Here is a 15,507-nt window from a genome sequence, read left to right on the forward strand (position 1 = left end):
GATTTCAGACTTGATTTTCTTGTCTGAAATCTGGAAAAATCTAAAAACCGGAACAGACTCAATCTCGAGGATTCTGGATTTTGGATGTTGTACCTGTAATTGGTAGAAGGATTCGAGAGGAGTTGAGAACTTTTTTCACCCAGAGGGCGGTGGGGGTCTGGAATTTGCTGCCTTGAAAGGGTGGTAGAGGCATAAATCCTCGTCGCATTTTTAAAAAGTACTTGGATATGCATTTGAAGTGCTGTATCCTACAGGGCTACGGACCAAGAGCTGGAAATTTGGATTAGATGGGTTAGCTCTTTGTCAGCCGGCACAGACACAGTCGGCCAAATGGCCTCCTTCGGTGCCACAAGCATCTATGATAAAGGATATCCTGAGTTAAGGTGGCGTTCTTTAATAGGAATATCTGCACGCATATTTCACTTAAATATATTTACTTCTTTCCTCCAAACCCCCCCCCTCCCCCCCCCCCCCCCACCCCGGGGCAGGCAATAATTCTTGATGTCTGTTGGCCTCGTTCAGCTGATGGCCCACTTGTTAAGAAAACGTTGTTTAATAAGAAATGCAATTGTCCTGATTGTGAGATTACATGTCATACCACCACCTGAGATCAAAGCATTGAATACACACAGTACAACACTGCAGATTCACAGCAGTGCCTGCCTGCTTTCCCATGAGTCAGGTATCGTTTACTGACATGCAACCATCTGTTCTCTCACTGGGTGACTAATGTGAATTATTATAATTAGCATATAGAATTATTTTGTTCTGTACTGAGATGCCATTTGATTGGACTTGATTTGATCAAAGGCTACCACTGCCCGTTTACTGCCCAAAATACCGCTAAGGTTCTGCAATTAATGCCGGTGGAAAATTGATCAGAAAAATAGGGGAAAAATGAACATTGCATGTGAATTCTCGGCGGTCTGGTCAAATTAAGTCCGAGGCTAGAGTTGGCCTCCATGTCATAGGCAGCCCCTCGAACGAGGATGACTTGCTTCCACACCAAAAGGGATGAGTTCACAGATGTTTCAATGGAGGACCCAAAATTCCAGTCCTGAACTCCAGGGGTGGAAGATGCCTGTGCGTGGATTTTTTTTAAACGTGTGGTGACCGTTGCACACCAGCCACCACACGGGCTCGACAGAGCTAGGCCTTTATCCAATAGCAAGGGTTAACCAGGACAACTGGAGACCTGCTCTGCAGTTGTGGGCGGCTCGAGCAAAATGGCTTCGTATTTCGAGGAACATGACTGCGAGCCGAGCAACCCTGAGGAGCAGTACTGGCAGAACGCCTTGCTGAAGCTGGCCAGGTCACTGCTGGCTGGGATAGATCTGGATCTCGGGCAAGTCGATTTTTCTGACTGGGACCACAGATTGCCACCTGCTGCTAAGAAGGAGATTGTCCAAAATCTCCCGACTGTTTCAGTGATGCCAGCACAGGCAGACAGAGGCCTTAAGTGTCCAGTCTGCTGACTGGAATTTGAGGAAGAGGAGAATGTGAAGAAAATGCCATATGAACATTACTTCTATTCCAGCTGTATTGTGCCCTGGTTGGGAAAGACTAATTCCTGCCCATAGTGTAGACTGGAGTTGCCCACTGACAATGAAGAGTACGAGGAGTATAAACAAGACAAGGAGAGACGGAAACGGAAGGAGCAGCGCCTGGAATATCTGCATGGAGCCATGTACACGTGACCACCAGCACTTTCCTCACTTCCCGTTCATATTGAGGGTCAAGAGCAGCTGCAGTACAGCAGCTTTGGGAAGTCTTATCACTGCCCTTTGTTCCCCACATTTGTGCAGAAATACTGCTACTGCCCTTGGTATCCTTACTGCGATTGGCTGGCCCCGTAGTGACAGCACATCACCCAGTGCCACTTCTTTATCAACTGAATTCCATTTTAGCTTTTTTTTTAAAACGTTACAGAGAACAATATACATTTTTAGGACAAAGTGTGTGAGATATTAAATGCTTTGTATGATAAAATCTCCTTTCTGCACTAAAAGAAATACTCGCAGATATAGAGGGCCTGAACATAATGCAATGTTGCACTTTTGTGACCTAATGTAGGCCAATATGTATTGCTGTGCAGGATGAAAGTCTGTTGTATTGAAACCATAGACATCGATCTACTGTCCAGTTTATTATCACTGGTTATTTGATAGCTTTCCCCTTTGCTGAAGATACTGACTTGCTAGGTACGTTTCTGCTGGTCTCCTGTTGAAGTGGATGTTTTAGAGGGAGAGTGTACAGTGCGTGATTGTCAGCAGATTAATCAACTGTTACAGCACGAACAACTGTATTTATTTAGAGCTATTAACATAGATAATCCCAAAATACTTCAAGCACAAGACAAAAATTTATAATTGCACAATAGTACTAAATAAGCCCACTGATAACACTAAGGCAAAAATCACAAAGACATTGCATTTTTAAACATGCAAATCAAAAGCCTTTGGTATTTGTTTCATAACATTTCTATCTTTACAATGATCACTTTTTAAAAAAAAAAAAATCACTGTTTATCTGTGCAAAGATCTATCCGGCATTTGTAAATCTCTGAGTGACTTTAATGTGACTCGGAATAAGAATATTTACCCAGTGGTAAATATTTGCACTGAAATTCTGCTTTGTTATTTTATAAAACCCTTTAACTGAGCTTTGAAGTTTGATGGGTTTTGTAAGCAAAAGAATAACTTTTATTGTTCTGAGAAGCCAGCACTTGCCCCTGTAGCGGCACAGACCAGGGCGGTACACAGCGAAACGTGCTGGGTCTGTGTCCTAGAGTATTCCCTTAAGAGCATAAGGCAAGGATCTGTGTACAAAAACAAAGATTAGGTGCTGAGTTTCCAAGATCACAAGGTGATTAGACACGAGGACAGTCATTTGGCCGTCCTTGACTCATCTACCTAGAGCATGCTCCGCCATTAAATAAGATCATGGCTGATCTGATCATTGACTCAGCTCCACTTCCCTGCCTGCTCCCCATATCCCTTTGCTTCCCATATCCCTTTCCTCCCTTATTGCTCAAATATCTGTCTATCTCTGCCTTAAATATATTCAATGACCCAGCCTCCACAGTTCTCTGGGGCAGAGAATTCCATAGATTTACAACTCTGAGAAGAAATTTCTCCTCACCTCAGTTTTAAATGGGTGGCCCCTTATTCTAAGACTATGTCCCCTAGTTTTAGTTTCCCCTATGAGTGGAAATATTCTCTCTGCGTTCGCCTTGTCTAGCCCCCTCATTATTATAAGTTTCGATAAGATCACCTCTCGTTCTTCTGAACTCCACTGTCACAGGACAGAGGGTGGAGAAAACCAGTTCCAACTGTCACAGGAGCATCCAGTCGTGCCCCGGTAACTGCCCCCAAAGGAAATGGAGTGTGGGAAATTGCACTCCGCTTCCATTGACTGGTGGTAAGGCCAATTCTGCGGCAGGAGCAGGACTTCCACGCTGGGGGCTAAAATTCCCAGCCCCAGAAGGTTACCGCCCCCAAGATGGGAGCCTGTGCGGGGAGGCAGAGGGAAGATGAGGGGAGACGGGGGCGGGGGATGGAGGGGAGAGTGGTGGAGGTAGGGGGGCGGATAAACCCAGGGCGGGTGACAGAAGGGGCCACATTGCAGCGAAGGTCTGGGGGGGGGGGGGGGCAAATTGTGTTGGAGGGGCGGGCCTGGGGGCTCTGTGCCTCGGTGCGGGGAGTGTTCAGAGTGGGGTGGACGGGTTGACTGCGCAGATGGCGGTTGGTGGATGTGGTGTGGTTGGTGTCGGGGGTGGGGGGGTTCGGGGTGGCCGGGGCTGGGGGCTCGACATCCGGGGGTGTTTGGCATTTGGGAAGGATTCTGACGGGACGGGGCGGGTTGGGTGCGGGGGGTGTGTTCCCGGTGTTGGGTGGGTCCGGAGCCAGGGGTGGGGCACGCTCTTGGGATGGGTGGTGGGCTGTTTGGGATTGGGAGAGACTTCTTCACTCGAGAGTTGTTGGCCTGTGGGGTTCCCTGCTTCGGAGAGTTGTTGCCAGTTCATTGGATGTGTTCGGGAGGGAGTTGGATGTGGTCCTTGTGTCTGGAGGGGGCATGGGGGGGAGGTGCTGGGGTGGGTGATCAGCCATGATCTTATTGAATGGCGGTGCAGGCTCGAAGGGCCGAATGGCCTACTCCTGCACCTATTTTCTATGTTTCTATGTTTCTGCTGCACGGACCTAGTGCGAACACATATTGCAGTGTGGGCTGGCCCGTGCTGCCCCTGGGCCCTCGCCTCTTCTGGATCGTGGCGAGAAGTCGGCGAGAGAGGGGGGAAAATACAATATATTTTCAAAAAATAAAACCGGAAAATATTCAAACAAATCTTTTTAACTGAATCACTGCAAAAAAAAAAAAATTAATACAAAAACATTCACTTATTTTTGCATGGTTTCATACTTGCCATCCATCGAACTGTTGCTCCGACTGGGCATTTTTTTTTGTGCAGAAGTACAGTTCACCGTTCCCACCAAACTCATGCGGGAGCGGCTTTCCCAGCATTGCATGCCGGCGGTCCCCTCCCCAACGCTATTTCGAAACCGCCAACGCGAGGCCCTGATGAAATTCTCAACAAATGAAAGACCGCCCAAAACGAGGAACTACCGCTAGAAATGCCGTGGTAGGCTGATCGATTTCTAGCCCTTCGTTTCCCTCTGGGGTGTTTACCAAAATGTTTTTTATCATGCACAGCTTTCGCAAGTTTATTGTATTTTTTAAATTTATTCCTGAGATGTGGGTGTCGCCGGCAAGGCCGGCAATTATTGACCATCCCTAATTGCCCTTTAAAAGGCCGCCGCCTTGGACCGCTGCAGTCCGTGTGGTGAAGGTGCTCCCACAGTGCTGCTAGGGAGGGAGTTCCAGGATTTTGACTCAGCGACCATGAAAGAATGGCGATATATTTCCTGAGGAAGAGAGTGTTCGAAGATGAGGCCCTCAAATCTGGCACCAAGCTTATGGTCTACAGGGCTGTAGTGATACCCGCCCTCCTGTATGGCTCAGAGAAGTGGACCATATACAGTAGGCACCTCAAATCGCTTGAGAAATACCACCAGCGCTGCCTCTGCAAGATCCTGCAAATCCCCTGGGAGGACAGACGCACTAACGTCACTGTTCTCGACCAGGCCAACATCCCCCACACGACCAGCTCCGTTGTGCGGACCACATTATTCGCATGCCGGACACGAATCCCAAAGCAAGCGCTCTACTCGGAACTCCTGCACGGCAAGCGAGCCCCAGGTGGGCAGACAAAACATTTCAAGTCACCCTCAAAGCCTCCTTGATAAAGTGCAACATCCCCACCGACACCTGGGAGTCCCTGGCCAAAGACTGCCCTAAGTGGAGGAAGTGCATCCGGGAGGGCGCTGAGCACCTCGAGTCTCACCGAGAGCATGCAGAAAACAAGCGCAGGCAGCGGAAGGTGTGTGCGGCAAACCAGACTCCCCACCCACCCTTTCCTTCAACCACTGTCTGTCCCACCTGTGACAGGGACTGTACAGTCACCTGAGTACTCACTTTTATAGTGGAATCAAGTCTTCCTCGATTCCGAGGGACTGCCTATGATGATTTGCAAGTCAGGATGGTGTGTGACTTGTAGGGGAACGTGGAGGTGGTGGTGTTCTCGTGCACCTGCTGCCCTTGTCCTTCTAGGTGGTAGAGGTCATGGGTTTGGGAGGACCTGCTGTCAGCAGCACCTCCCAAACCCATGACCTCTACCACCTAGATGGATAAGGGAAGCAGGTGCATGGGAACACCATCACCTGCAAGTCCCCCTCCATAGTATGCACCATCCTGACTTGGAAATATATCGCTGTTCCTTCATCGTCACTGGGTTAAAATCCTGGAACTCCCTCCCTAACAGCACTGTGGGAGTACCTTCACTACATGGTTGGAGCGGTTCAAGGCGGCAGCTCACTACCACTTTTCCAAGGGCAATTAGGGATGGGCAATAAATTCCGGCCTTGCTTCTCGGCCTTTTGGCTAAGATCATGCGTAACTGACCTGACAGGGGAGTAACCACCATAACCCCAAGGTGGTTCTCCCTGGATCAGGAAGGTATATGCTTGCTTTTTTGGAAATAGGAGGTGGGTGGGGTGGCTTGACCCATCCACCTCCACGGAGGTGTGTGGGGGGCCTGACCCATCCACCTCCATGGCACGAACCTGGTATTGCAGTACTTCCAGGAACGGTGCAGTGGCTCTAGGTCTTTTGGCTAAGAGCATTGGCGCAGAGTGATCCTTGATGTGTGCAAGGTGACCTCTGGCGTTTGTGATTTGACAAAGAATTGGAACGATTGGCTACGAATTAAAAAAAAAAATGAATAAATAAATAAATTCCGGCCTTGCCAGCGATGCCCACATCCCGGAGTAACTGAGCCGGGTGCAATGCGGCGGGGTAACTGCGCTGGGTGCCTTGATTTGCTCAAGTTAGTGGTCCTTATTCTTCAAAATGTATTCTATTAATTGTCACATCCCAGTGTGTATACTTACCCCGTGGTCTGGATTACTGTCTCTTTCCCCCCCTCCCCACGCCCCCCCTGAAAATGACTGACAACAAAATAAAGATTGGTGAATGGGACTTGAGAACAATCGAATGGCAAATATTTGACCGAACTATTCCTAATGACTTATTAAATGCTGCTCCAGCGTTCAGGAGGTAGAGCACAGTTTCCTTTGATCAGCTGGACATTGTGCTGTTTTGAATCAGTATTGAACACTTTGTGCAGTAGTAAATCTGCTTTCTTTGCATAAACGATCTCAAACCTTTGGAATAGTTAGCATTACTACCTGAACTTGCCTGGTTTTATTCATTTTACTCTTAAAAGAACTGGTTTATAGAACCTTACACCAGCAATTTTCATAAGTGAGGAATACAATCTGGTTTGGGATTCTGCTTTTTCTATAGCATGTTTTTGACTATACTGTCACAATTTGCACTAAACCTAGCAACATTCCTGCCATGTTCTTTTAAAATTGCTAGTTGCTGAGAAGCAGAGAATATTTGTTTAAAAAAATATATCAATAAATATTAATAAATCTAATTTAATGTTGAAAATATGCTGACGTCAGGAGGGCATGGGCTGGTGAAATGGGTAACAACATGGCAGATAACATTTAATGCAGAGAAGTGTGAAGTGTTTCATTTTGGAAAGAAAAATGAGGAGAGGCAATATAAATTAAAGGGTAGAGTTCTAAAGGGGGTGCAGGAACAGAGAAACCCGGGGGTACACATACACAAATCTTTGAAGGTGGCAGGACAAGTTGATGAGGCTGTTTATAAATAAAACATACAGGATCCCTTGGTTTCATAAATGGAGGCGTAGAGTACAAAAGCAAAGAAGTTCAGGGTAACCTTCATAAATCACAGGTTAGGCTTCACACTGCAGGAAGATATTAATGTACTGGTCAGGTGGGCAAATGGAATTCAATCCGGGTAAGTGTGAGGTAATGCACTTGGGGAGGTCTAACAAGGCAAGGGAATACACATTAAATGGTGGTACAATGAGAAGTGTAGAGGAACAAAGGGACCTTGGAGTACAGGTCCACAGATCCCTGAAGGTAGCAGGCCAGGTAGATAAGGTGCTTATGAAGGCATGCGGAATACTAGTCTTTATTAGTCGAGGCATGGAATACAAGAGGAAGGAGGTTATGCTTGAACTGTTTTTTAAAAAAAAAACATTGGTTAGGCTGCAGCTGGAGTACTGTGTTCAGATCTGGTCACCACATTGCAGGAAAGATGTGATTGCACTGGAAAAGGTGCAAAGGAGATTTACAAGAATGTTGCCTGGACTGGAGAATTTTGGCTATGAGGAAATAGTGGAGATGCTGAGTTTTTTTTGGAACAGAGCAGGCTGAGGAGAGACCTGATTGAGGTGTATAAAATGATGAGGGGCCTGGATAGAGTGGATAGGAAGTGTTTCCCTTGACAGAGGGTCATCAACCAGGGGGCACAGAATTAAAGTAATTGGGGGGGGGGGGGGGGAGGTTTAGAGGAGATATGAGGAGAGATTTCTTCACCCAGAGGGTGGTGGGAGTCTGGAACTCACTGCCTGAAAGGGTGGTAGAGGCAGAACCCCTCATCACATTTAAAAAATACTTGGATGTGCACTTGAAGTGCCGTAACCTACAGGGTTACGGACCAAGAGCTGGAAAATGGGATTAGACTGGAGAACTCTTGGTCAGCCGATGCAGACATGATGGGCCGGAATGGCCTCCTTCTGTGCTGTAAATTTCTATGATTCCATGAGATGGATTATTGTGTCCCATTTTGTGCACCACACTAGGAAGATGTCCAGGCCTTGGAGTGGGTGCAGAGGAGATTTACTAGAATGGTTCTAGTGATGAGGGACTTGAGTTATGTGGAGAGATGAAAATCTGGGATTGTTCTCCTTGGAGCAGAAAAAGTTGAGGGGAGATTTGATCGAGATGTTAGAAATTATGAGGGGTTTTCATAGCGTAGTTGAGGGGAACTGTTTCCACGGGCAGGAGGGTCGGTAACCAGAGGACACAGATTTAAGATAATTGGGAAAAAATGTTGGGGGAGGATGAAGAGAATGTTTTATGCTTCTAGTTATGATCTGGCATGCACTGCCTGAAACAGATTCAGTGGTAACTTTAAAAAGAGAATTTGATAAATACTTGAAAAGGAGAAATTTGCAGGGCTGTGGGCTAAGAGCAGGGCGAGTTGAGAGTAATTGGATAGCTCTTTCAAAGAGCCAGTACCAACACGATTGGCCGAATGGCCTCCTGTACTGTATCATCCCATGATTGAATATACAATACTGATGTGCTCGTGGGTTCTGAAAAGGCTGGACATTGCAAGCTCAATGTGTGATACAGATGCAACACTTGAGCACATAAAACTCAAGGACATTTTGCAAGCAGTTGAACTTCAAAACCACTTCCAATCAATGTAGAATATAGAGGATAGATAGATTGTGTTAACTTGATCATTTTGTAAATAACAAAGATGCTAATTATGGTGAGCGGCAGATGGTATTCTATTTGTACAAAGATCAACAACAGAAACTTGTATTTATATAGCACCTTTTAATGTAGTAAAGTATCCCAAGGCGTTTCACAGGAGTGTTATAAAAAAATTGACACCGAGCCACATAAGCAGATGACCAAAAGCTTGATTAAAGATGTAGGTTTTAAGAAGCATCTTAGAGAGGCGGAGAGGTTTGGGGAGGGAATTCCAGAGCTTAGGACTCGGGCAGCTGAAGGCATGGCCGCCAATAGTGGAGCGATTGAAATTAAGGATGCTCAAGAGGCCAGAATTGGAGGAGGGCATAGGTAGAAAGAGGGGTGAGGTCCTGAAAGCTGAGTTTAGGGAGCTAGAAGTAAGATTGAAAGCCAGGACCTCAAAGGTGGTAATGTCGGGATTACTGCCAGTGCCACGTACTAGTGAGGGTAGAAATAGGAAGGCTAGTCAGATACATACGTGGCTGGGGCCATTGGTGTAGGAGGGAGGGCTTTAGATTCCTGAACAATTGGGATCGCTTCTGGGGTAGGTGGGACCTGTACAAGTCGGACAGGTTACACCTCAACAGAGACGGGACCAATGTTCTCGCGGGTGGTTTTGATAGTGCGGTTGGGAGGGCTTTAAACTAGCTTGGCAGGGGGATGGGAACCCAGGAGAGGGCTCTGAGCTAGTTAGAGTGGGTGAGAGCTCAGATGAACAGAACCCCAAGAAAGGATGCAAAAGGCAGGAGGCAACAGAGCAGAATAGCATAGAAACATAGAAAATAGGTGCAGGAGCAGGCCATTCAGCCCTTCTAGCCTGCACTGCCATTCAATGAGTTCATGGCTGAACATGAAACTTCAGTACCCCCTTCCTGCTTTCTCGCCATAACCATTGATCCCCCGAGTAGTAAGGACTTCATCTAACTCCCTTTTGAATATATTTAGTGAATTGGCCTCAACTACTTTCTGTGGTAGAGATTCCACAGGTTCACCACTCTCTGGGTGAAGAAGTTTCTCCTCATCTCGGTCCTAAATGGCTTACCCCTTATCCTCAGACTGTGACCCCTGGTTCTGGACTTCCCCAACATTGGGAACATTCTTCCTGCATCTAACCTGTCTAAACCCGTCAGAATTTTAAACGTTTCTATGAGGTCCCCTCATTCTTCTGAACTCCAGTGAATACAAGCCCAGTTGATCCAGTCTTTCTTGATAGGTCAGTCCCGCCATCCCGGGAATCAGTCTGGTGAATCTTCACTGCACTCCCTCAATAGCAAGAATGTCCTTCCTCAAGTTAGGAGACCAAAACTGTACACAATACTCCAGGTGTGGCCTCACCAAGGCCCTGTACAACTGTAGCAACACCTCCCTGCCCCTGTATTCAAATCCCCTCGCTATGAAGGCCAACATGCCATTTGCTTTCTTAACCGCCTGCTGTACCTGCATGCTAACCTTCAATGACTGATGTACCATGACACCCAGGTCTCGTTGTACCTTCCCTTTTCCTAATCTGTCACCATTCAGATAATAGTCTGTCTCTCTGTTTTTACCACCAAAATGGATAACCTCACATTTATCCACATTATACTTCATCTGCCATGCATTTTCCCACTCACCTAACCTATCCAAGTCACTCTGCAGCCTAATAGCATCCTCCTCGCAGCTCACACTGCCACCCAACTTAGTGTCATCCGCAAATTTGGAGATACTGCATTTAATCCCCTCGTCTAAATCATTAATGTACAATGTAAACAGCTGGGGCCCCAGCACAGAACCTTGCGGCACCCCACTAGTCACTGCCTGCCATTCTGAAAAGTACCCGTTTACTCCTACTCTTTGCTTCCTGTCTGACAACCAGTTCTCAATCCACGTCAGCACACTACCCCCAATCCCATGTGCTTTAACTTTGCACATTAATCTCTTGTGTGGGACCTTGTCGAAAGCCTTCTGAAAGTCCAAATATACCACATCAACTGGTTCTCCTTTGTCCACTTTACTGGAAACATCCTCAAAAAATTCCAGAAGATTTGTCAAGCATGATCTCCCTTTCACAAATCCATGCTGACTTGGACCTATCATGTCACCATTTTCCAGATGCACTGCTATGACATCCTTAATAATTGATTCCATCATTTTACCCACTACTGAGGTCAGACTGACCGGTCTATAATTCCCTGTTTTCTCTCTCCCTCCTTTTTTAAAAAGTGGGGTTACATTGGCTACCCTCCACTCCATAGGAACTGATCCAGAGTCAATGGAATGTTGGAAAATGACTGTCAATGCATCCGCTATTTCCAAGGCCACCTCCTTAAGTACTCTGGGATGCAGTCCATCAGGCCCTGGGGATTTATCGGCCTTCAATCCCATCAATTTCCCCAACACAATTTCCCGACTAATAAAGATTTCCCTCAGTTCCCCCTCCTTACTAGACCCTCTGACCCCTTTTATATCCGGGGTAAGTGTAAACCATAAGGTGATAGGAAGGGACAATATGTATGAATATAAAGGGGCTGCAGCAGGGGTCAAAACTAAAAATCATGGTTTAAAAACTAGTATTAAAACTCTTTACCGAAACACATGCAGCATTCGAAACAAAGTAAATGAGTTGACGGCACAAATCATTACAAATGGGTATGATTTGGTGAAACGTGGTTGCAGGGTGGCCAAGACTGGGAATTAAACATACAGGGGTATCTGACAATTCAGAAAGATAGACAAGAAGGGAAAGGAGGAGGGGTAGCCCTGTTAATAAAGGATGATATCAGGGCAGTTGTGAGAGACGATATTGGCTCTAATGAACAAAATGTTGAATCATTGTGGGTGGAGATTAGAGATAGTAAGGGGAAAAAGTCACTGGTGGGCGTAGTTTATAGGCCCCCAAATAATAACTTCATGGTGGGGCGGGCAATAATCAAGGAAATAATGGAGGCATGTGAAAAAGGAACGGCAGTAATCATGGGGGATTTTATCCGACATATCGATTGGTCAAATTAAATCGCACGGGGCAGCCTTGAGGAGGAATTCATAGAATGCGTACGCGATTGTTTCTTAGAACAGTATGTTACAGAACCTACAAGAGAGCAAGCTATCTTTGATCTGGTCCTGTGTAATGAGACAGGAATAGTAAACGATCGCCGAGTAAAAGATCCTCTCGGAATGAGTGATCACAGTATGGTTGAATTTGTAATATAGATTGAGGGTGAGGAAGCAGTGTCTCAAACGAGCGTACTATGCTTAAACAAAGGGGACTACAGTGGGATGAGGGCAGAGTTGGCTAAAGTAGACTGGGAACACAGACTAAACGGTGGCACAATTGAGGAACAGTGGAGGACTATTAAGGAGCTCTTTCATAGTGCTCAACAAAAATATATTCCAGTGAAAAAGAAGGGCGGTAAGAGAAGGGATAACCAGCCATGGATAACCAAGGAAATAAGGGAGAGTATCAAATTAAAAACCAATACGTATAAGGTGGCCAAGGTTAGTGAGAAACTAGAAGATTGGGAAAATTTTAAACGACAGCAAAGAATGACTAAGAAAGCAATAAAGAAAGGAAAGATAGATTACGAAAGTAAACTTGCGCAAAACATAAAAACAGATAGTAAAAGCTTTTACCGATTTATAAAACTGAAGAGTGACTAAAGCAAATGTTGGTCCATTAGAAGATGAGAAGGGGGATTTAATAATGGGAAATGTGGAAATGGCTGAGACCTTAAACAATTATTTGGCTTTGGTCTTCACAGTGGAAGACACAAAAACCATGCCAAAAATTGCTGGTCACGGGAATGTGGGAAGGGAGGTTCACAGTGGAAGACACAAAAACCATGCCAAAAATTGCTGGTCATGGGAATGTGGGAAGGGAGGACCTTGAGACAATCGGTATTACTCGGGAGGAGTGCTGGACAGGCTAATGGGACTCAAGGTGGACAAGTCCCCTGGTCCTGATGAAATGCATCCCAGGGTATTAAACGAGATGGCAGAAGTTATAGCAGATGCATTTGTTATAATCTACCAAAATTCTCTGGACTCTGGGGAGGTACCATCGGATTGGAAAGCAGCTAATGTAACGCCTCTGTTTAAAAAAAAAAAAGGGGGCAGACAAAAGGCAGGTAACTATAGGCCGGTTAGTTTAACATCTGTAGTGGGGAAAATGCTTGAAGCTATCATTAAGGAAGAAATAGCAGGACATCTAGATATAAATAGTGCAATCAAGCAGATGCAACATGGATTCATGAATGGGAAATCATGTTTAACTAATTTACTGGAATTCTTTGAGGATATAACGAGCATGGTGGATAGAGGTGTACCGATGGATGTGGTGTATTTAGATTTCCAAAAGGCATTCGATAAGGTGCCACACAAAAGGTTACTGCAGAAGATAAAGGTACGCGGAGTCAGAGGAAATGTATTAGCATGGATCGAGAATTGGCTGGCTAACAAAAAGCAGAGAGTCGGGATAAATGGGACTTTTTCGGGTTGGATATCGGTGGTTAGTGGTGTGCCACAGGGATCGGTGCTGGGACCACAACTGTTTACTATACATAGATGACCTGGAAGAGGGGACAGAGTGTAGTGAAACAAAATTTGCAGATGACACAAAGATTAGTGTAGAGGACACAGAGAGGCTGCAAAGAGATTTAGATAGGTTAAGCGAATGGGCTAAGGTTTGACAGATGGAATGCAATGTCGGAAAATGTGAGGTCATCCACCTTGGGGAAAAAAAAACAGTAAAAGGGAATATTATTTGAATGGGGAGAAATTACAACATGCTGCGGTGCAGAGGGACCTGGGGGTCCTTGTGCATGAAACTCTTTTTGAGCATGAAACTCTTTGAGTCTACCTGCAAAAACATAAAACATTAAATCGTGCCACCCAACCTGGGTGACACACCAGACATTTACAAGGCCCTTTTTTTCCTTTTTTTGTTTTCCAAAAAGTTAGTTTGCAGGTGCAGCAGGTAATCAAGAAGGTGAATGGAATGTTGGCCTTCATTGCGAGAGGGATGGAGTACAAAAGCAGGGAGGTCCTGCTGCAATTGTACAGGGTATTGATGAGGCTGCGCCTGGAGTACTGCGTGCAGTTTTGGTCACCTTACTTAAGGACGGCTATACTAGCTTTGGAGGGGGTACAGAGACGATTCACTCGGCTGATTCCGGAGATGAGAGGGTTACCTTATGATGATAAATTGAGTAGACTGGGTCTTTACTCGTTGGAGTTCAAAAGGATGAGGGGTGATCTTATAGAAACATTTAAAATAATGAAAGAGATAAGACAAGATAGAGGCAGAGAGGTTGTTTCTACTGGTCGGGAAGACTAGAACTAGGGGGCACAGCCTCGAAATACGGGGGAGCCAATTTTAAAACAGAGTTGAGAAGTAATTTCTTCTCCCAGAGGGTTGTGAATCTGTGGAATTCTCTGCCCAAGGAAGCAGTTGACGCTAGCTCATTGAATGTATTCAAATCACAGCTAGATAGATTTTTAACCAATAAGGGAATTAAGGGTTACGGGGAGCGGGCGGGTAAGTGGAGCTGAGTCCACGGCTAGATTAGCCATGATCTTGTTGAGTGGCGGAGCAGGCTCGAGGGGCTAGATGGCCTACTCCTGTTCCTAATTCTTATGTTCTATGTTCATAGATCTTGGACGGTTGTGGGGTGGAGGAGGTTACAGTGATGGGGAAGTGGGGAAAGGCCTTGGAGGGATTTGTCAACATGGATGAGAATTTTAAAACCAAGGCATTGCTTAACCGGCAAGAAACCATTGCTTAAGTTAAGTTTCGGCAAGACTTTCCATCAGTTTTGCTTCGTTACCGCCCAATTACTGTCCATTTTATCGCTGAGATGAAGTATAACGCCCATTTATTGGCCATTTCACAAAATTAGGAAACGAACGCGCATTTATCGTCCAGCGTTACTTTCGGCATCTAGGTTATGCCGAGACATAATTAAACCACCGTCCATATTTTTTTGCCATAAAGGCTCAGAATACAGTTTATAAATGAAACTAATGCTCAGAAACTGCCCATAATATCACCGAGCGTTTCTTTCGGCATCTTACCCATATATCGCCGAAAATATCACTCGCCCAAAAAAACGCTGAAAGGAAAGCTGCACTCACCTGACTTTAACCCAGTGGTATCGACGCCATTTTGTAAATCGGAGGATTTTTCATATAAAAGGCTGCTTCAGGGGAGTTTTGATTTAATCTGTGAGTTCTTTTAAGTTGATATGAAAATCTGAACAAACATCTTATCATATTGTGGACAAATTGAATTGATTTTATGAGTTTTAGTATGAAATTTATTGTTTGTGAAGAATAGGTATAATAGTGATTTTTATTGTCATGGGGCCAGTATTGATGCCTTCACATGCTGCAGAGTAGAGATGGGAGAAGGTATATTGAAGAGCATTATGTGCTCAATCAAAGAGGTGGCAGACTGAGGAGGAGGAGAACTTGCACCCGACGAACTTACAAGGAGAAGCAGTCTTACCTGGACTTGTCTGAGAATACGCGCCTTAGGAGACTGCGCTTCCGG

The 15,507-nt window shown here is 45.6% G+C and overlaps 1 protein-coding gene and 2 pseudogenes across 1 annotated transcript in view; all 3 read left to right on the forward strand.

Moving 5' to 3' along the window:
• b4galt6 (UDP-Gal:betaGlcNAc beta 1,4- galactosyltransferase, polypeptide 6) overlaps positions 1 to 15,507 on the forward strand; it is a 96,906-nt gene that overhangs the window by 32,612 nt on the left and 48,787 nt on the right. The window lies entirely within an intron of this gene.
• LOC139260750 (E3 ubiquitin-protein ligase RNF181 pseudogene) lies at positions 1,227 to 1,929 on the forward strand (annotated as a pseudogene).
• On the forward strand, positions 5,978 to 6,216 carry LOC139279459 (U2 spliceosomal RNA; annotated as a pseudogene).

This window comes from Pristiophorus japonicus, chromosome 1 (assembly GCF_044704955.1).
Source record: "Pristiophorus japonicus isolate sPriJap1 chromosome 1, sPriJap1.hap1, whole genome shotgun sequence".
NCBI lineage: Eukaryota > Metazoa > Chordata > Chondrichthyes > Pristiophoridae > Pristiophorus > Pristiophorus japonicus.